Raw genomic sequence first — 22,166 nt, forward strand, 5'->3', positions numbered from 1 at the left:
ATAAATATATTTCAATAAATATTTGGGTGCAACAGTTTTCAGTCGGATATGTTAAGGTGTCTCTTGAATTTCACCTGGGTTTTTTAAAGACTCCCAACAACTCTAGAGGCATATGTATCATCCGTTTTTTTTAGTCGCAAACGTTGCGATTCACAAAAAAGCAGTCTTTGCGACAAAAAATACGGAAAATGCGATGTATGATTAAAATTGCATCGCAAAATTAAGGAATCGCAAAATTTGCCCTTCCTTAATTTTGCGTCCGCATTCAAGGAATCGCAAATTGTGATTCCTTAAATGCTATGTATGAAGCACCCAAGTTGTGCGATTTCTCATTAAGAAATCGCAAATTACCACCAACTTGGAGTTTGTGGTAATTTGCAATTTCTTTCACAAATGCACTTTTTGGCATTTGTAAAGGTGCCATGTGGCGCACATACATGCCCTTAGGGCATGTATGTGCGCCATATGCGCTCACATGTAAATTTCAGGGGTGCATCACGGTGTCCTTGTGACACCCTTGCACCCTTGAAATTATTCTCAATTTGCGATTCTCAAATTGCGAATCGCAAATTGAGAATAACTTCCCATTCATTCCTATGGGCCTTCTAGCCCATAGAAATGAATGGGAAAATATTCCTTAATTGCGATTCGCAATTTGCTAATCACAAATAAATAATATTAAGACATCGCTAAAAATTGCGATTTTTTACATACATCCCTATTTGCAATTCTCAAATAGCGATTTCTAAAAAATCGCTATTTGTGAATCACAAATCAGGATGTTGATACATATGGCCCATAAATCCTTAGTACACAGCAGTAATAACATCAAACCCTCCCAAGAATATGTGTCTCTTATAAAGGAAGCTCTAATTCTTGTCTTGCCCACTTGAACGATCGTCTGCATTTCAAAATGTCTGTCCATCCTCCCTTAACTGAGAGCTGTTTTTCAGTGACATGTATTTCTTCAGAACTGTAACGTAAGGTATCGCACAGGAATTTAAAACGCACATCATTATGGAAATCAGTTTTGGTTTGGCTCGGAGGTTGGATATGCAGTACTCAGTACATATCTGCCTGTTTGCGTTTTAGCCATTGAGTTTTTGATCTCCCTGCTAGTCTTTTTCTGTACAATCTAGTCACATGTTGTGTATTGGGCTATGTTTATGTGGTAGTATAAGTACATTTTTAAATCTTTAGTCATTAGTTGCCATTATTTCACTTTCTTTTAGGAGGGGAAGTTGCTCTTCTTCTGGAATATGATCTTCATTTCTGATGAATGCCCGCCACTGTACATTTACATTTTCTTGAGCAAGACCTTTGTCTATGTTGACGGTGCTTGTGTATTCTGCTCTCTTTTGTGGAAAATGACTTGAATAGGACCTAGGTTGATGGGTCCTCTTGTCTAGACACATCAAGTCATACGATGATGTTTGTTTGGATTGGATAGGCTTCCATCAGTTCTGGTTTATTTCTGTACTGCTTAATGTCGAATATTTCTAGTGAATACTTCTAACTGCATATTTCTCACCATGTGAATTTCTTAAGTCAGACGATGTCTGAAAAGTTCTTTGTAATAACTCAGTCCCTCCAGCAGTTGGCGCCATTGGTCTCCGTCCCAACTCTGTCCTTCCCATGATTTCATAAAGCTGTATATAGGTACCTCGCCTGCAATCCAACATTGTTTCCTTTTTTCCCTACACCCTTTCAGACATTTCTTGAGCACTGCTCTTGCCATTTTCTGTTCAAGTTTTTTTTTTCACTTCAAACACAGTATGCAGGGAAATCCCCCCCCCCCCCTCCTCCCCCAGAACAACAAGGAGGAAGCCATGCCATGTTTTCCAAAGCAGATGTCTGTCACTGACCCGCATCGGTTCTGCCTGTGGTGCCTAGGCACTTAACACGATGGCAAGTGTTGCAACAAATGCTCCCTTGAACATCTGAAGGTCATCAGGAAGCTAAACCTACGTTGCCAAATATGAAAAATGCAGAGCCAGCCCGGTGCAAGGTCGTGAATTTCTTCCTGGTCTTATTTCTTTTGCTGTTTTGTGGTAAATTCAGCACAAAAATGAGGGACAGTCCAATCAGAGGCATAAAAAGTCCAGGAGAGGCTCCTCACATTCATGGGAAAATTCTCAAAATCTGATAGAGCTCTAGCTGCAGATTCCTTACTTTTGAATCCTCCCAAGGCGTGAGTGGATCCAGATACTTTTTCCCCATTGCACGTCTGCGCGTCAGATGAAGGTGTTGTGTGACTCCATATCAACTTTGTCCACCAGATGTGATGTCGATATAGCCAATATATCTCCCTCGCTGACGTAAGTGCCTACTTTTTTGTGCTTGCAACCCTGATCCACAGCAGTTAGAGGGGCGTTTTTCGATCCGTCTCAACATTTTGTCGAAGAAACAGTATGCTTTTCTGTGATGTATTCAGAGTTTAAGCCCTGTGGATTTTGTGGCAGACCCATGACGGCCACAGATTCTCATATCATCAGTTTGTGGTTCCTTGTAAACACCATGACACTGAGGAGTGCGGTTTCTGCTGGCATTTTTAACTGGAGGTGTTGAGATAGTGTCTTATGAAATTTCTGGTTAGCTGGCTAACGGACGCACTGCGTCGTCGTCGGTCCTCGTCGAATTCAGAGACTGATCAAGGAGTCTTTCGCTTGAAGGGCCGTCTCTGTCAAAGGAGGCTCTGAAGCAGAAACGGTTGAAATGTAAATGCGTCCCTGATGCCGTCTCCCAGCAATCAGTTGCGGAGCATTAACAGAAGTCTACCCCACGCCTCCCTAAATTTCCTTGAGCTGGGACAAATCTAGCCCAAATGTCAGCTGTAGACAACTCTTCATCTGCCCTTAAACAACCTGTCAATGTTTTCCCTATGGGACCACACAGTTTTGAAGGTGAATGGGAGACTGTAGGGTGTCAGGACCCTTTGAGTAGTCCTGTCCAGCCGCTTTTGGAGAAGAATTGACCAAACTGGGTGAGGCTTGTGAGCTTGAGTCCTCACCAGTTTAAGATTTACTTTCGCCACCTGGCAAGGCAACAGAGGCACGTTCTTCTTATGTTGACATATTGAGGAGAGAAGCTGTAGTCTTGTGCCAGTTTTCCTCAGTGGAATTATCCACAGACCTTTAAGTGGATGTTCTGCACCCAGGTGAGATGAGATTGGAGCCTCTACTCTCTTATAATGACTCTCTATTTCATCTTTTTTAAGGAGCTTTGGCAAAACCTTTTACAGGAGCTTCAGTTGACTGGGCTGTAGCCCATAGGCACCGCCCCGCCCCTGGGGACCCAGTTTGTCTCTTGTGTCATCCCACCACAAAAGGGGTGGTGATACAGGCTGCTACTGCTTTGCCAGACCCTAGTGCCGTTCAGTTTCTTCCACCAAATAAAGAGTCCAGATAGCTGGAACATAGTGGGAGCAATATATTCTCTTCTGTAAGTTCAGCTTTGAGGTCGCTAAATACGGCATGTGTTCTGGGCAGATTTTTATATGCTTTATGGGACTTGGTGGTACTTTTGCCGCCTTCTCTTCCAGAGGAAGCCAGGGGTGGACTTCTTTAAGTGGTGCAAGATGGGCGGGAAGCGGCTAAATTCACCTTGAAATGTGGTACGGACACCACTGATTCAGTGGGTAGGGCTATGGCTCAGTCAGTTGCCTTCTGGGTTTTCGGAGGTTGTACAGAATAGCTTGAAAAATATGCAGTTTGATGGTGTACATTTGACTTTACAGCAGTTCAGAGATGGTTGGTGTGACAGTCACCTAGATATGTCTTTGATGTTTTGGTGAGATTCTCTTTTTCTGATTTGTAAGGAGGAAATGTCTATACATGACTGAGTTTGGAATATGTATTTTATCTATTGGCCATTACCGAAGCCCATGTTAACTCGATCTTGTCTGATCACCTTGCCGTAATCAGATATTGGACTCCAGCCAAAATGGCTTCCGGCCAGGACACAGTACCGAGACCGCTCTGCTCCATATTATTGAGCATCCACGCCTGGTGCTTGATTCCGGACGTACGTCAGCGCTCCTGCTATTAGACCTGAGCGCTGCTTTCGATACTGTGTCCCACCATATACTGATTCGGCGCCTAGAGGAAGCTGGAGTAGCAGGTACCGCTCTTCAGTGGTTTTGATCCTTCCTCTCAGATCGAACCTTTAAAGTGGCAATACCACCCTGCCAATCCACTATTCATCCCTTGGGCCTGGGGGTCCCACAGGGCTTCTCGTTGAGCCCCACCTTGTTCAACCTCTTCGTGAAACCACTAGCTGCAGTCGTCAAACAGTGGGGTTTGACGATGACCTCATATGCTGACGATACGCAGCTGGCGGTGACACTGAGTGGAGACCCTGAAGTGGAGGCCCCCAGATTCCGAGCTGGACTTGTGGCAGTAGCAAGTTGGCTTCGTACCAATTGCTTACAGTTGAATGCCACCAAAACTGAAGTGTTGGTCTTGGGGAAACATGTTGAGCTATGGGGAGACCAGTGGTGGCCTCCAGAGCTGGGTATTACTCCTATCCCAGCCTCCGAAGTGAAAAACCTAGGAATTTGGCTGGATCCGCGCTCACTTTCACAGGCCACACAAAGAAGGTTGCAGCCACCTGCTACGGTATCTTGCGTGGCATAAGGCCGGTCTTGAAATATTTCGACCCTCCCACCTGGCAGCTCGTGGTCCAAGCCTCGGTTTTGTCCCGGCTGGAATACGGAAGTGCGCTGATGTTAGGGGTAAACCAGGCTGAGGCATCCAGGCTTCAAAGAGTTCAAAATGCCGCGGCGCGGGCCATTGTTGGCCTTCCCAGACATTGTTCTGTTTCAGGCACCATCTCGGCCCTCCATTGGTTACCGGTCAGACAGAGGATCAAGTTTAAAGCGCTCTGTCTGGCCTTTAAAATCATGAAACTTTCTTCGCCGCCAGCTCTTGCCAACTTGATTATCCCTTACATCCCTTTGAGATCTTTAAGATCTGAGGCTCTTCACCTGGCAGTCTGCCCCCGTTTCAAACTCAGCAGAATGGGTGGCCGCTCCTACCGGGTGCTTGCTGCGGGGCTGTGGAACTCGCTCCCGGTGCACATCCGAGCTCTGAATGACCTGTCCACTTTCAGGCGTGCTATTAAAACTTTCTTGTTCCCTGTCTCTGAGTAGCCGCCCTCCCCTTTCTTTTTCCATCTTGTGTGTTATGTTATAGTACCTGTCTAAGCGCCAGGACGCCCCTTTGCTGGGGCATCTGTGCGCTATAAAAATAATATTAACATAACATAACATAACATTAGTGTTGTGTTTCTGCTTGCTGAATGGGTTTATGGCTATTTAGATAACCTTGTGGTTCTTTACAGGTTTTGTAATGACCCTTAGTTTTGATCAGTTAAGATAATAAGAGAAATTATAGGTGCATCTATTCTGAAGTATTCTTTTTAAGTGGTCAGATTCTTTAAACTATATTCCACGATAAGTTGCTTTCTTTATTGTTGTTTACTACTTCGTGTAGAAGTGTTGACTTTCTACTTTAGCTCTGTCCATGACAGTTTTTCAGCTGTTTTGTTGTGTTTGATTTTTAATTGATACCTGGTATACAGGTCTTACAGTTTTCTTTACTCTGATGAAGAGCTCAATAGTCGATGCCTTCATGGTATGTTCCTTACTCTAGGTGGGGTATCGTTTGTATGCTACGGTGAGCATTTATAAATATAAATATGCTGAGCCGGGATTGCTCAGCTTGTGGACTATTAGACCCTCATTTGAGGGTGCAGAGTTCCACCCTCTGTGTAGGGTTGTTTTCTCTGACGTGGGATATCATACCTTTGTGGGGTTTAGTTCCCCTTATAAGGTGCTTTTGACATTTCTAACTCCATGATAGTTTCAGTATATGTATAATCTGCCTTTTGTGGGGTGTTTATTTGCAATGATCATCTTATTAGTCTTAGTCATCATTAGGGTGATGTGCCATTGACAGGATAGTACAACAATGAAGTTGTCTTTCCCAAAATTCCTTCTTGTAGCATGTAGCCTGCATTATTAGTTTATGTGGGTTTTGCTTTTACCCCTGGCACTGGTCTTACATTTAACTGCTAGATGACATTCCTTATGATTGATAGTAAAAGTTCTCTACTTCTGCTAGATTTATCACTTTGTACTCCAAAAGGTTATCATCTTGTGAGCCTTCCTACACTATATGTTTGCTCATCTGATAGAGACTACTAGCAGCAGATTCCTTCACGTAGAATTATCCCCAGGCGTGAGACTGGATCCGGAAACTTTCCTTGCCACAGCAACCCTGGTGCTGGGGGGACATCACGCGTCTTCGTCCAGGCGTCGTCCACGTACGTGACGTCAGCGAGTTCACATAAGACCCACCCCAGCGCGCCTACGTCCGTTTTTTCCTTTTCCGTGTGCAACGCGGATCCGGTCCTTTGGGCTTGTTTGGGGCCCCCCTTTTTTTTCTCCATTTCTCTTTCGTGGTACAGTGTGCGAATGCCTTCGGGCTTCAAAACTTACTCTTTTTGTCGGCATCTTATGTCGGCAATCAACCCTCACCTCATTTGTATGTGGTGTTTGGGGGAGGATCACTGCGCCACTGATTGTCCGGAGTGTCGACAGTTAAAGCCGAAGATGCGGCGGGAGCTCCGGATGATACTTCTCTCAGCGCGTCTCTCCAGGTCGGCATCCTCCACTCTGGACATCTCAGAGGTGCTGTGCTAGGCCATAGCTTCCTCAGTCGCCCTCCTTCGCCATGCTTGGCTTCGGGACGGAGTACTATCTATCTATCTATCTATCTATCTATCTATCTATCTATCTATCTATCTATCTATCTATCTATCTATCTATCTATCTATCTATCTATCTATCTATCTATCTATCTATCTATCTATCTATCTATCTATCTATCTATCTATCTATCTATCTATTTATCTACCTCACTCTATTCATGCATTTTTAATACAACAGCCATTCCGATTTTGAGAGGAGTAAACATCTCAATGCCCATTAGATTCCCCATGTTAGACTAATGTTCCTTTTTGTTACCTTTGCCTCAAATTGTAAAGCGCTCTGATATCCTCCGGGATCAAGTTTGCGCTATATAAAACTTTATAAATAAATATCTTATTCCACTTTATACTACTATTGCTTAATGATGGTGTCTTGGGGAGCTTGCACTACACTGATGTGTTAGATTTCTGTTGCTTTCCTAAGTGGTAAGTGTAGGAGAGTAGGGTCTGTAATCCTATGATCACCCAGATTTTTTGCTTTTGTTTCACTGGTTTACGACTTTCTCTGGCTGTGGGCCTGCCAATCAGACCCACAGCCTAGCTGTTCTCTCACTAAATTGACATGTGTACCCTAGGTGCATTACCCAATTGGAACTGGGCCACCTTGTCAGACCCTGTCACTCAGGGCATCGGTGTACCCAGGGCCTACCAGGGGCTGAAGCATGTATTATGCCACCCCTGGATGGCCATCTAAATCTGACACAACTGGCTGCACGACGGCTGGGGCAAGGTGGTGTAACCACCCTTTGCTTTAGATATAGTATACCTATATCTAACCCCGAAAATGGACACACGGATCCCTATCAGTCACTCCTATGGCAGGCCTTGACAATCCTGAAGGCAGAGTGCTTGGGATCGTGTGAAATGGTGCTCTGGCATGAGCTGAGCCCGTTTGCAGCCTGCGGAACTAAATCCCAATGGCTGTTCCATGATAACGCGTACCCTATACTCTTAAATGCTATCTTTGGTATCGCGTTATCAAAACATGTCGAGTAAGGTGTCATACGAATTGGGATGCTGACCCCTCACCAATGCTGGCGACGGGGTTAGCATTCCACCCTTCTAGAGGGACACGACATGTACGTAACTGTGAACCCCGGTTAAAGTTAACTGAAGCCTCAGCTCCACAAAATGGATGCTGCCACCACAGACACGAGTCTGACCTCCTGCTGCTGGGAGTCCTTCCAGCGAGGAGAGCTTGGACAAAGGGTTTCCTGTCCGGGGCGGTGCTCGCACCATCCCAGACAGGGTTTTGTGTATCCTGGGTAGGCAGGGCTTTACAGGAAGGTGACTGCGGAGTGGCACCCCGGTGCTCACTACGCATCTGCCGGCTAGAACCAGTTCCAGGGGCACACCAGCCCCTGACCTGGGGGAAGTCCGGCACGGGAGTGGGGTGTAACCACCCCCCTTCCTGGTCCCACCCCTAGGGCAGGACCTAGTCGCGTACCCACCCCTTTCTTTAGGAAAGGCAGGAGCGGGGACCCTTCCAAATTAGATCATCTTTGAATCAAGAAACTACTTTCTACGAAAGGAACTCTCGACTCTTCTCAAGATTTCTTCCTTGTGACTAAGGAGTAGTCACCCTGCATCCGCAGGCACCATCTAAGAACTCTGCGGTTTGCTGCACGTCCTTCCTCAGGAATCCGACTGCCCAGCTCGACGAGAACCGGCTTCCCTGGAACCTCTGACCTCTACCCACATCGTCAGCTCAGCTGAGATCCGTGGGTGCGACGAGACCTCGAGGGACCGGCCATCATCAGAACTGCACGACTTCTAACCAGCACGATCCTCTGGTGAGTGCTTTGGGGTCCGAGAAGCCCCGACCCTGAGCAGCTCCAGCACCGAAGTTCAGCCTCCCAGCATCTCCACGATCTGCGTGGGGCCCTTCTGCTTTTTGCTGCTCATCACGTTGTCTGGCTACTAGCCCGCTGGCTTGTGGCCTTCTCGACAACGCCCGACAACAACGTTGCTGGTCTGGTTGCTCCAGACTGGCCCTTGCTCCCTTCTGAAAGAGGAGCACCCCGGACCCTCCTGGTCCACTCAAGACGCCATTTTGGGTCCATTTTGGGTCCACCACGTGGCCCTGAATTTGCCAAGGCTTGTTGCCCCAATCCTGGGCCCAGCGACGCCGACAGCATCAACCATCGTGGGACAGCACGCACCTCCATCCTGGTCGCCGACAACGCCTCCTGGTCCGTGAGACTGCAGAGCCTAGCGTCGCCCACTCACCTAGTCGAGGTGACGATCATCCGGTGCCCTCCTGGTACCCTCTGACTACTGGCTAGTAGTTACGAACTTGGTCCCCTCTGCTTTCAGGTGTCATCCATCTTCGATCCAGGCTTGGATCTCTTCGAACTTTCTTCACTGGTCGCCTGCCAGCAACTCCTTCCTTCAGGCTCCTGGTTCGTCAGCGAGGATTCCCGACGTCTGTAAAGACCTATGCAGCTGCAGCCCCTGGGCTAGGTAACTTCGGCATTTCGGTGCCCCAGCATAGCCTCATTATCTAAGGGTCCAGAGTCACTGTCGCTTCCGACTTACCTTATCGGGTTCGCCGAGAACACTAAACTTTCCGTGCCCTCGGGCATTTGTGTAGATTGTGCACTTGAAGTATTTTCCTAAGAGTTTTGTTGTGTGCTTAGTACCATGTCCTCATAAAGAGTACAGCGCTGTTGTGACTTAAAATAAATACACTGTTTATTTTCATAACACTTGTGTGGTGTCCTTTCACTTGGTGTTCAAGGGGTATATGTGATGGTATAACAGCTGGCTTAACACGCCCTCTAGAGTTTAGCCCGAAGACTGCTCGTATCCACGCTACTAGGATAGCTGGTCTAAGGTTGACTTACAACCAATCACCATAAGGGTCGTTTGGACTGATGCATAGTGATCACTAGAATAGTGAGCACTGCATATCAGGCCAACTTCTCACAGTAAGGTAAGGTAAAGTAAGCTTTATTCGATTTTTCAGGTAAAATCATAAAAGCACTACAAAAACATTTATACATACAACATTTAAAAGTATCGTGTACATAATCGATACATAATAGACGCTTACTTAATCATTGAAAATATTTCATAAAAATCAGAATAAAAAAACGTAAAATACAAACATTTCATTAGTGGCAAACGGCAATGTACCACAAGAAGAAAATTTAACACAAAGATTTTCTATACATTATTACCATTTTTAAAAAACATGAGACGGCGTAAATGATATGATCTCCTTCTAACTGTAACATTTTTTGATATGCTGGCCTACATTTTCGTAACCCCCATCGTTTTAATAACGGCATCAAGAATTGTTTTCTGGGGTTCGTATATAGTTTGCAAAAAAACATGATATGAATGTTAGACTGCACCGAGATGTTACCACAAGAGCATATTAATTTGTTAGAGGACCAATCATTAACATTAGGTAGGGTAACCATGCGAAAAAAAATGCCCAGACGCAAGCGGGTCAACAACATTCGAAGGTATGGGCTCTGTACCAGAACGAGGTAAGTTTGCAAACCCTCAGTTGGTGTGATTTCCTGGTAATTTAATACTGTGCGCCTTAATTTTTCGCTGTTCCATCTAACAGTTTCTAGATGGATGGTTATCATTTTTTTCAAAGCTGATCTTGATAGTCCATCCAGGGTTGTAGGGTTATCAAAGTACTCTGGGTGGCCTAGATCAGTAAGTGTGGATCTCACGTAAGATAACCATTTAACATTAGCTGCCCCATCTAGGGCTAGACAGTCTTCGATAAGGTCTCTATTGAAACTGGCTTCGTGTGTAACCCACACTTTATGCCAAAGCAAAATGGGGGACATCCTAATGATGTCATTGAGATATGTAACTCCTACTTCGATGTGTGACATGTACGTGGAGGTACTTTTGGCTACTCCCAGAAGGTAGCAAATGAATTGGTTTTCACAGCTCTGTAGGGAGTGGTCTTTCTCAATACCCCATATTCCCGCGCCATAGGTAGCCGTAGAGACGCATTTAGCCCGATAAATCTGAATCAGCTCCCTAATAGGCTTACCGCCAGTTCTATCGGAAAAAACACGCAAGGCGCCTACGGTGCGGCTATAGGCCAGCTTCCTTGCGGCTATCACTGCCTGACAATGACACCGTCTATCAAACAAAACACCTAGATAACAGAATTTATCTGTGATTACAATTTTTTGGTTATCTAGGAATATGGTACAAGGAACTCTATTAATCTTCCGGGTACAGGGCATCGTGAATGTTTTCGAGATGTTGACTCTGAGGCCTCTATCCCTCATATAACACGCGAAATTAGTTACCGCCCTTTGTAAACCAACTTTGGTCTGAGACATTATAGCCGCATCGTCGGCATATAGTAAAATTGGAACCGGTGAGCCCTTAACAGTTGGATAATCATTAGGTAGGGTTGAAAGGTGCTGTCCGATTGAATTAATATAGTATGTGAAAAGCAGCGGGGCCAGAATACAGCCTTGTCTCACCCCTCTAGTAATCGGGAATTTCTCTGTACATTCCCCCTGTTTACCATACCTAACTCTTGCCCCTGCATCTTTATAGAGCTCTTTAACCCTTTCGATGCTGATGACGAGCTCAGCTCGTCATCACCCACGGGTGTCGTGTGCTGATGATGAGCTGAGCTCGTCATGAATATATGACATCCTGAATTTTTCAGCACAGGACGGGAAAACTGCCAGCAGCCATGTGGTTAATAAAAGTAATGATGCGGTTATCAATGCCCAGTTCACCCAGTGTTGCCCACAGCAAAACATGATCAACACAATCAAACGCGGAGCTGAGCTCGATAAAAGTTATAAAAAGAGCTCCGCGTTTGACGTGAGTATACTTGGAGACGAGGAGGGACAAATTTAGACACTGTTCAATTGTCCCTATTCCTTTTCTAAACCCATACTGTAAGTGGGAAACTACATTATGGTCTTCCTCCCAGAGTTGTATTCTCTTTAAGATTATTCTTCCAGCCACCTTCATTGGTCCGTCCAGAAGGGATATCGGCCTATAGCAGGTGGGATCCGCCTATTACCTTTTTAAAATATAGGGACCACGATAGCATCAGTCCAGGTATCAATGAACCCACTCTGATTTCCCTTATTTAAAACATTTGTGAGCAAGGGGGCCCAGAAGTCCGGCTCTGCTTTATAAACATCCACCGGCATACAGTCTGGTCCTGCGGCTTTGCCTGATGCACTTTCCCTAATGACATCATGAACTTCCTCAACGGTGAATAATAAATCTATAGGGAATGGATGGACTGGGGGATGTTCTATGCCACTATTATGTACTCCCTTTTCTGTAGATGGGCATACCCCTGATGGTGTTGTACTGTCTCCGGAGATTGTGTGGTTATACAATTGTCTAAAATGGCTTAACCACCTTTCGCCCGTTATGGCTAAGTCCATAGTGTTAACGCTATCCCTTGGCTGGTATAAAGATTTTACCGCCCTCCAGAAAAGAGAACTGTTCTTCTGCCTTGATGCCTCCATTAATGATTCCCATGCTTCCTTTTTCAAAGTCAGCTTTCTTTCTTTAATAGATGATTTGTATACTCTCCTAGTCTCGCGTATTAGGGCTGGATTTTCCGGTTTTTACGACAGGGCTCTTTTTAGATCTTTCAGTGCCTTAGTGCACTTTCCGTTGAACCACCCTTCGGGCCTTTTGGTGTTTCCTTTAGGCACTCGAACCAACAGATTTTTAATGTAATACTGAATTTTTGAGAAAGCAGCCATTACGTTCTTTGGGGCATTGTGTTCCTCCAGACAAGAAACAACATCAGCAGCACATGATGTAAGCACATTTTGGAGGAACACTCGAGGCTCAATTTTTTCCCATTTAACAACATATCCGTTGGTTTTAGTTAGATTGATCTTATATGGGTAGGTGCATACAGTCCCATTCTTATGGTGAAGCCGTGTGACATTTACACCAATAATCAGTGGATAGTGATCACTCGATAGATCTTTCCCAACTTCCCAGGAGGTTATAAATCCTGAGTTGACAGGGGTGATTAAGGCAAAATCAATTGTCGAATTGCAGCCTCGGCCATTAAAGGTTGGCTCAAATGGGACAGGTGGTGAACAAATCTGGTTGACAAATGAAAAATCAAAATTAAAAACAATGCCATTAAGAAGGGACCCCATCTTGGTGTGGGAAAAATGTATGGGACCATCCTCCCCGTAATCTGACAGACCACACAAGTCTGTTTCGGTAAACGTGCAGATGGTACAATTAAAATCCCCCACCCACACAATCCTTTTTTCCCCTACAAGATCTTCAGCAAGTCGAGTAATACAACTCATCATTTTTGCCATAGTGGGCTCCATCTCACTGCTTGACATGTTATTATAAAAGTTCACTAATACAATATTCTGAGTAAGACCCCCCTTAAATGATAATATTTGAAAGTGCTGGCTAGAGAAAAATTTGTATACTTTAACATCCACAGTAGTTGAGACATAAATACAAAGTCCCCCCTTGTTGTGTCCCTGTACTGATGGGATAGCCGGAGAATGAAAAGTCTGATATCCTAACAAGTGTGCTTCCTCAAGAAGCCATGTCTCTTGGAGGCAGAGTATGCCATAATTTTGAATGAAATCTAACCAGGGCTTATGGGTAATTTTACTTCCAAGACCCGCCACATTCCACGAAAGCAACGAGTGAAAAACCTTGCTAGGGTCGACTCGGTTGTGTCCGGGTTTCCCCTTTGAATTAAGAGCATGCGGGAGGGGTGCATGTGGTGTAACCGCTGTTATCGTGGAGGTAGCAAAACTACAATCATTTAGGGATAACTGGGATTGATGATAAACAGGGTTAGAATCCAAAGGAGGGCTCTTTATATTTTCCCCAGCTAATAGCGACGCTGAGCCTTCCTTCAGGTTTAAGGCCGTTGGAAGTGGCCTTGGGCTATCCTTTGCATTTTCTTTATCAGTTTCATGATATTTCTCATTTGCCCATTGCTCCTCAAGTGTGCTGGCTGAATCAGCTTGACCTGTATCGCAACCACGCGTCAGGTACCTATCAGGCGATTTTTCCCTCGTACGTGTTACATTGAGTCATTCATTCTCATCCAGTCCGGAGAAAGGATGGAATAAATTAGACAAAGGTATGTCCCAATTATCCCTAGGATTATGGGTTTGAAAATGATCCCTGGAATTATTGCCATAGGAGTTGTTATTGTTAGACAATGGTTGGTTTGGGTACATTGGTGGAAAACAGAGAGTATTATTCCTGCTGTGAAAGTTATGAACAACCGGGTTCATAAATGAATTCGATCTGTGTAGTGCATGAGGTCTATACATCTTAGGAGGATAGGGAGTAGGCATGGATTGGAAAAAAGGAGAGTCATTTCCGTTATAATATCTTTGAGCTGGGTTCAAAGTTGGGTTTGGTCTATATAGGCCTTCGAATCTCCATTTATTTAGGGGAAGATGATTTGTGTTCATCGTTGGTGGATTATTATTATTTGGGGGCTTCATAAGAGCTTCCGGATAGAAGTTGCTCAAGTTATGCGCAGCGACATCTCCCTGGGAACCAGTCACTGATAAATGTGACCAGTCTATGATCTTTAAAGTTGACGATGATCACATCCCCTTCGATATCCTTAGGTCTAGATCCTACCCAATTGCATCGCCTAACTGAAACTATATCTCCATTTAGGTGCGTTGGGAGTGGTCTATTTTTTCGCAGCCAGTAAATGACTTTATTTTTAAGACTGGAATTGTATTCTAGGTTACCAGCTGGCGTGGCCGGGACTCCTGTAAGAACGATGACATAATTTAAGGATTCCGGGGGCAGATCAGCAACATTTCTAGTTTTTATTCTGGTTGTTTGGGTAAGCCTGCTTGGGGGTTCTTTTATGGTATGGCCTCTTTTTAGTATACCTGTATGGGGGTTTTCCTTATTTGTATTATCAGTAACTGTGAGGGGTTTAGTACCCGCCAATGCATTAGATTTTACTACGGCGGGCTTTTTATTTAATGTAGGAGTAGCAGTTTGTTGCTTGGGTAAATCATTAGGAGGCTGTTTGACTACCGGGTACATATTACTTTGGTCACCAGGTTTGTGACAGGCTACTACCTTTTGCTCTTGCAGGATCTGGTCCATTTTCTCTCCTAACCTTTTGACCCTTTCAGTAAGTGGGAATATCAAAGCCTTGATAAGGCAGTCAATATCATTTAATAGCCCTTCATAACTTGGGGAAAGTATCGATTTGGCAGTCAAATGCCCTATTGAGTCCACATTCCCTGCTTCCTTAGTAATCTTGTGCGAGGAGTGCATATTACTAATAGGAAGTCTGTTCCCCTTTTTGATTCCACCCTTCCTTCTTCTCTTTCTCGGTGGTGAGCAAGAGACACTGTTAAATCCCTTAATGGGAGATTTTTTAGACTTTTTGTCAGGTACGGTAATCGGATGACAATCAGATCCTAAGGGTGTAAACATAGGGGAAGGTACATTTATATCGTGGAGAGGTGCTACATCATTCAGTAAGGGAGTGCTTAAGTCAATTAACTGATTTTGGATTGACTCAGAAGAATTATGGTCAGGAATGACTATAATGTCATTTTGGGCAAGGTAGTTATTCTGGAATATAAGCGGAATACCATCTGTACTAAGTAGCTCAGCATCAGGTTCTTTGTAATTAATTAGATCTTTTGCAGTACCTGTATCCACCTTCTGGGCGGGAAGTGGTCTTTGTTTTAACAACTCAATAGAGAGACGGCGCCCAGCTCGCTTCTCTGCAAGCGTAATCTCCCTATCGACTTCACTCTTCACTTTAGAAAAGAATTTGTCCAATGGGCCTAAAATGGGAACCCCTGCCGTGCCCGATAAGGGATTCGTTTCAAGTGAAGACATTTTAGGCGTATAAAAAGAGTTCAAAGGAACAATATATAGGGAACCTAAGGGTGCAGTCAATAACAAACCCGGCTAAGCAAAAAGAGTCATATAGGACTTAACAATCATTAATACGAGTACAATACGAGTAGTATGGAGCTATACTCAATGTCAAAAAGTAGTGACTATACCGCAGATCCACTTTCACAAAGTAAGGGGGGTGGCCCAGCCCAGCCTCCTTTAGCCCCTGACGGCCATAGACGGTCCCGTCCTTGTCCCGGGCTTCTCCCGGCGCTTTCCCGCGCGCTTCCCGCGCAGCGGGGCCAGTCTGTTCAGTTTATAGGAGAGGGGAGGAGCCTGCAGGGAGAGCGTCTCAGGTGCTGGTAATCGAGACGGGCGGGCGCTCCTGGGACTTGTAGTCCTGCGCCCACCCTCGCTTGCAACCCTGCTCCAACAAGCGCCCCAAGTTGCTGGTTGGGCGCTCGGTAGGTTCCTCTTCACACCGATGTTATAATTAGGGCAGTGACACAGTCCCAAACGAAGCGGTACCCGCGAAGCGGGTTCCGCGAGAGGTGGCGGGAAGAGCAATACAAAACTAAGCAGCTCGCAGTCCCAAACTAAGCAGCCAAGCAAGAAGAAATCCTAAGTGGTATGATCCTTCTATAGTTTCCATACTGTTATGTCAGTATTGTCTGACTGATCATTGGACTATATATATATATATATATGCATGTGAACAAGGGCTTTGGAAGCCCGAAACGCGTCTTGCCCTCGCAATTTTCAACCCTTGGAATAAACATCTGTGTATCCTGACTGTGGTCCGTCTCCTATTTGCCTGGTGGGTTCTGAGTGGCACTAGAACCTGTAGTGGCTGTGTTGGGAGTTTGCGCATATATATATATATAATATATATAATATATATATATATATATATATATATATATATATATATATATATATATATATATATATATATATATATATCCATATATATATATCCATAAAGGTATTGTTCAGTGGATTGGTCTTCTGCTCTGTGTTCCACAAGCTTCAAACACACATTTCGGATCTGGACATATAGATTTACATTCATAACGTCGTTTGACAAAGTTATCCTGTTGTCATGGGTGATGTGTCCCCGTGCTTTTAATGTTTTTATAGCTTTCATTACTGTGGTCATTTTCACAGTAGTTCTGGGGTGATCATGCATGGGTACGGATCCCTTTAAGGGTGTGAATAGTTTTATATTCATATTGATGGTTGACTTCTGATACAGATTTGTCATTTTAACATGGATGGTTTTATTCCCATTTTTTAATGTCTACAACTTTACTTACCTGTGGTTCCTTCCATAGATATATATGTGGTACAGTATGTTTTTGCTCCCATAAATTATTATGAATATCCGGTCTTTTTCTCTTATTCTAGACCAGTTTTGTTCTAGTAAGAGACTTTAATGGTCTCAGTTAGCAGACCCTTCTCTGAGGATGGTGTGGCTTTGGTGTCTAATTCTAAAGTAAGTAATCTGCGGCTAATTGTATCTATCAGATGAACAAGTTACTTACCGTCAGTAGCACATTATCTGGCTAATGGAGACTGGATCTAGCCACAGATTCCTTAACGACCCTCCCCTCCTCCCGCTCTGTGAACGTCTTCTTTTTGTCACCGGAATTTCATTATGGAAATTTGCATCCTGATTTTTAATAAAAAATAAATCTATGATAATTTGACACAAGGTTATCTTTTATTTAAGCACACTGTTTCAATAGGCAGTTTCTATATTTGGCTCCACATTTTGGGCACAGAAAATAGTCACAGAAGAAACTGAAGTTGACCAGTCAGGGAGGTGGTTACATGGACTCTATATATGTTGCATCCGGTGGACGACGTAGATACGGAGTCTCGTGACACCCTCTTGATGCGTAGACGTGCTATGAGAAAAAGGTTTCCGGATCCAGTCTCACGCCTGGGGAGGATTCTAAAGTAAGGAATCTGCAGATAGATCATGTTTTTAACAGATAATGCCTTACAGAAGGTAAGTAGCTTGTCCGTTAGTGCTAGAAGAGATCGACCCTGGCTTCTAAGTCTGGTTCAGACCCATTCCGGAGCTGGAGCCGATGCGTCCTAAAGTCTTCTTGCCATTGTCGACTTTACAGCAGATTCTAGCTGTTAGATCGGTCATGCTGCAACTTTTAAAAATCCTCAAGTGTGCCTTCAGGACCCACGGATCTGGTAGGGTTTCCAACCGGTCTTCCACCAGCATGTCCTTCACCCATGCTGACTGACCCAGTCACCTTTCACTGCGGGGCTATGACTACATTCCTTTCCTGCAGGCCCTGATGGTTTTTCCAGCATTGGCACCTATCCCAGCTCCAAGGTCCTCAGTTTGGGATTCTGCTCAGACTACATAAGTAGATAGACAGCCAAAATGGGCTTGCCGCATCACTTATTGGCTGAGAATACTCTCCTCCTCTCCCTTACCTTAAAGGCAGTATTGCATGACCCTAAGAGATGTTTTTTCACTCTAACTCCAATGCTCTTTAACACCTTAAGAGCGTCGAACGTTCAGCGCCCAGTGCTGAACGTTCGACGAACGAATGCTGACCCGTCGGCCAACGGTCGTGCGCAGCACTGGGGAGGTAGTGCTCGCGACGACCGTTGGCCGACGGCAGCACTTAAGGTGTTAAGGTCTGGGACATGATCCTCATAATGAAGACAACAATGAGGAGGCAGACCATTTGCTTCTCTCGCCACACTGATGGGGGCTTATACCTTTCAGTCGTTTCCACAAGGCTACCCATCCCACTTTACATCACTTTGTGAGGGTTTGGCCACCAAACAATCCCAGGATAGCCCTCTCCACTGGAATCCAAGATGGGGCAGACCTTCTTACCCAATGAGGAGCAAAGGGCACACCCCTGTGGTGTACCCAGCATTCTGAGCCACTCCTCCAGTAAAAGTGGTTCTGCGCTGGGTGCTACCCCTCTGGAGGAGATGCCAGCCTTTCTGCCTACACACAGGAGTGGGAAGGCGAAGGTGTGATCGTCATTTGATTCACTGAGGCATTATCCTCTTTGAAGTTGGGCCATCTGTGGCCACTACCCGGTAGTCATCCTGCTGCAGCAGATCAAACCTCTTCCCATCAGCAGTTCTTTGTTCATGTGGATAGACAGGAAAGGCTTCTAAAGGTTTTGACAACAAAGTGGTGATTTTTCTAAAGTCACATTTCAAGTCAAATTTACCTTAAATCTGATCCCAGCAATGAGTCGGGTTTAATGTAATGATTAATTTGTTAGCTTGGAGTATTAGCTTTGATGGTCTCAATTTAAAGTTAACACTTGGTGTAATGGCTAGTGAAATTCCTGGGTAGCCAATGGGACCACCAGCTTTTTTACAGTGGAAATGGCAATCTCATATTTTCACTGTCGGGGCATGTTAAACCCAAAATTAATATGCCCTTCTTTTTATTATTAAGCACCCTGTCCTGTGGGTTACCAAGGCATTCCCTAGGACTGCAAACTAATATTACAAAAGGAAGAATTTGACCTGGCTAAAGGATTTATTTTGCCACCTCAAGCTGGCAGTTTTAAAACTGCGAGACTAGGCTACAGGGGCAGACCTACAGTCAGGTTTCCACCTTGTCAATGCTGTGGTGGTACAAGTAAGTTCTGCATTCCACTAGTGACATTTGACTTAGTAGCCCTGGGCCCTTGTGGTACCATATTTTAGGGACATAAAGATAATTTAAATGAGCCAATCGAGTATTAGCCAGTTGTACATGTACTTTAGGGGGTCAGAGCACATGCACTGGAGCCTGGAATGTTGGATCCAGTGCACCACAGAGTCGGAAAAACCACCAGCATCAGCCCAAACAGCTGGAAATCAAACAAAAAGAGATCCTTTCCCACCGGCCGAAGGCACAGGTGTCACAAGAGGACCCCGAGCAACTCACCAAAGATGCAGGCCCGCAGTGCAGAGGATGCGGTGAGGACTAAGATCTTGGTAGGAAGAGATGCTTTAGATTAGAGCTTCTTGTAGCCCGAAGATCTCTGGAGGACAGAGTCAACAAGCTTTGGCAACTTCAAGTTGACGCGATGCACAAGGGTTCTGTTCCAGCTGTTCCGACAAGGGATACTGTCCTCAAACTTGCAGCTTGAAGTTGAAGTGGTTTCGGATTTGAATCATACTTGGTCAACTTTACTAAATGACCAATGCAAGCAATGTCAGGACTAATCATTCCTTGGCAGTTGTAAATCTCAGCTGGGGAGGGATAACTGGCCCTAAAAGAGTTGTGGTTTCACCAGACCTACCTGTGGACTGTGTGTTGGGTAATGATTTAGAAACTTCAGCCATGTTCAGGATACATGCAGAGATGATGGGAATCTCTGCCAGTGCATTTGCTGTTACTAGGGTTCAGACCAAACAGTTAGGCCCTGAGGGGGCTCTTGGACCTGGAAAAATGGACCAGCTAGCTCCTAAGAGAAGGAGCAGGAAGTGTACGGAATTTTCCACCTCCCAGACTCCCAGTGAAGACCAGTCTCCTGAGGGGGGGGGGGGGGTGATCTTAGCCCCTGGGAAGGAACTGTCCAAGAGGAACTTGGGCCTGACACAGCAAAGTTCTTTGGAGCAGGGTTTCTTTCCAGGGCAGATTTGAGTCTGGAGCAGAAATCCTGCCCCTCTCTTGAACAGCTTAGTCAGCAAGTTGCTGCTGAGGAGGCAGGGAGTATCAGTGGGTCCCATAGCATCTATTGGGAAGATGGGCTCCTGTTTTATGACAGTAGAGACCTCAAGCCTGGTGCCACCAGGTGGTTGGTCATACCTCAGAAGCACAGGGGTGTTCTTCCATCCCTGGCATATGACATTCCCCTAGCAGGACATATTGGGCAAAGCAGGACTTAGGACAGGCTTGTCCCTCATTTCACTGGCCCCATATGTCTGAAGACACCAAGGAGTTTTGTCGCTCCTGTGTCACTTGCAAAGCCAGTGGTAAGTAAGGTGGCACTACAAAGGCACCCTTTTTCCATACCCAGTGTTTGGGGTTACTGTGAGGGGGTAGTGATAGGCATTGTTGGACTCTGAAACCCTCCAATAGCATCTTGACACAGTTACATCCTAGTAGTGGTGGACCATGGTACTAGCTATCCAGAAGCTATTCCACTTAGGACCAATACAGCTCCTATGGGGCTTGGACCCGCCTGGGAGTCTTTTCCAGAGTGGGCTTTCCTAAGGAGGTCTTGTCAGAGGTACAAACTTCATTTCTAGCGACATAACTACTGCAATGTGTAAAGAATGTGGTTTAAACTACAAGTTTACCACACCCTACCATCAACAGTGCAATGGGCTTGTTAAAAGGTTCAACAAGACCCTCAAGGGTATGATCATGGGACTCCCAGAAAAGCTCAGGCGAAAATGGTATGTCTTACTACCCTGCCTTCTCTTTGAATACAGAGAAGCTCCTCAGAAGGGGGTGGGATACAGCCCATTTGAACTTCTGTTTGGACATCCAGTTAGGGGTCCATTATGTTTGGTTACGGAGGGATAGACCAACATCCTAAACAGGACTTTGTGGACTACGGCTTTGGCCTGTGTTTCAAGTATGGCTGAGTACACGAAGAAGGCCAGCAAAAACCTTGAGGCCAGCCAAGAGCTTCAGAAAGCTTGGCATGACCAAAATACTGTGCTGACTCTTTACCAGTCAGGACAGAAAGAGTGGGTGATAGAGCCTGTCCCCACCAGCTCTCCAAGACATGTGGAGTGGCCCCCACACTATCCTTGAGAAGAAAGGTGAGGTCACCTACTTGGTGGACATAGGCACTCCCAAACGTCCTCACAGAGTTCTTAATGTGAACCACCTAAAAACTTTTATTGACAGGGCTGACATGAGCTTGGTCAAGGCAAAGGATGAGGGACAGGAGGAAGAAAGTGATCCTCTCCCTAATCTCCTCTCTCAGGACCGTGTTGGAGGCAGCCTCACTGATCATCAGCAATCTGATGGTAGGCAAGTCCTCAACCAGTTTTCAAACTTGTTCTCTCTGATTCCCAGTCAAAACACCTGGTGTACCCATGAAGGGGACACAGGTGACAGATGACAGACTGCCTGTCAACAGTAAAATCTACAGAAAGCCTGACAATGTCAGAGACTACATCAGGACTGAGGTCCAAAAGATGCTGGCGTTGGGTGTCATTGAACCTTTGGATAGACTTTGGGCTAGTCCTGTAGTCCTTGTGCCAAAACCTCACACCTAAGATGGTAAGAGAGAGATTAGGTTTTGTGTAGACTACAGAGGTATCAATGCAATCACTAGGACTGATGCCGATGCAATTCCCAGTACAGATGAGCTTATAGATACTTTGGCCTCAGCCAAGTATCTCAGTACATTTGATCTGACATCTGGTTATGGGCAAAACCGACTGTCGGAGGGTGCCAAACCAAAAAGAACATTTCCAACCCCTAGTTGGCTTGAAGAATGCACCTGCCACGTCTCAAATGTTGGAGAACAAAGTCCTCATAGGTCGGAAAGCCTATTGTGCAGCATATCTAGATGATATTGCTGTCTTTAGCT

General features: G+C 45.2%; 1 protein-coding gene across 1 annotated transcript in view; it reads left to right on the plus strand.

Annotated features, from left to right (window-relative positions):
• The window catches only part of FANCD2 (FA complementation group D2), a 1,101,131-nt gene that overhangs the window by 501,928 nt on the left and 577,037 nt on the right, over positions 1-22,166 (plus strand). The gene's annotated exons all lie outside the window — the stretch shown is intronic.

The sequence above is a fragment of the Lissotriton vulgaris genome, chromosome 9, assembly GCF_964263255.1.
Source record: "Lissotriton vulgaris chromosome 9, aLisVul1.2, whole genome shotgun sequence".
In the NCBI taxonomy this organism is placed as follows: domain Eukaryota; kingdom Metazoa; phylum Chordata; class Amphibia; order Caudata; family Salamandridae; genus Lissotriton; species Lissotriton vulgaris.